Genomic DNA, 898 nt, shown 5'->3' on the forward strand with positions numbered 1-898 from the left:
TTTACTAAACTGTGTTCTCCAGGAAACTTCCTTGTAAAGTGCCAGTATTCCTTTCTCTGTGGTATAATATCACTTTGCATTTATGTTGATTATAAGAATTATTGTACTGCACTGTAGTAATTTGGCTAATTGTCTGTATCCTTATTAGACTTGGAGTATTTCAACAATCAGAACCATGGTACAGAAGGTGCACCAATCCTTTGCATGATATCAGGGACATTTAAGGACCAAGGTTTTTTATAGATTACTTGAAGGCATTCAGTGAGACTAATTTTTTAATGCATGCAAAATTTTATGCAGACACACGTTCTTTTTTGAAGGAAAATTCCATAGGTACTTGAAAACATCTGTTGAATTTAATTTGATCAAACTACGTATTAAATACATTTTTATCTTACACTATTTTAAATTTGTAATACAAACTGTAATATACTACAACATCATCAAATCTGATGCAATGCTGTTTCCACAGACATTCTTTCTATAATAAAATGTAAAAAGGTAGGATATGGGAAGAAAAGGATAAATAATGAGAAAATAATTTGTTCTCTAGAGAATGAAGGTTCTACACTATCTCCTTTTCCTCCTCTAGGCAAGAGATTTCTCTATACTCTGTGCTGAGATGTACCTATTATGAAATGAAAGGGGGAAAAAGGAATGTAAAAAAAGAAGATGTAATAGCTCTGACTTGAAACCACTGAGGCATTAAAATCAATTCAATTAAATACTCAGTTTAAAAATATATTGCTGATTTTTCCCACCAGATTTTTTTCAGTCCACTGTCGTTTACTTGAACTTCTTAGGGTCAAATGGGTTTTCAAATGTTAGGATTTTCTAAATACTATAAAGGTAATAAAATGCATTTGCAGCATATTAAGCAGCATCCTAGAAGAATCTG

The sequence above is a fragment of the Crocuta crocuta genome, unplaced genomic scaffold, assembly GCF_008692635.1.
Source record: "Crocuta crocuta isolate KB4526 unplaced genomic scaffold, BGI_CrCroc_1.0 scaffold885, whole genome shotgun sequence".
Lineage (NCBI taxonomy): Eukaryota > Metazoa > Chordata > Mammalia > Carnivora > Hyaenidae > Crocuta > Crocuta crocuta.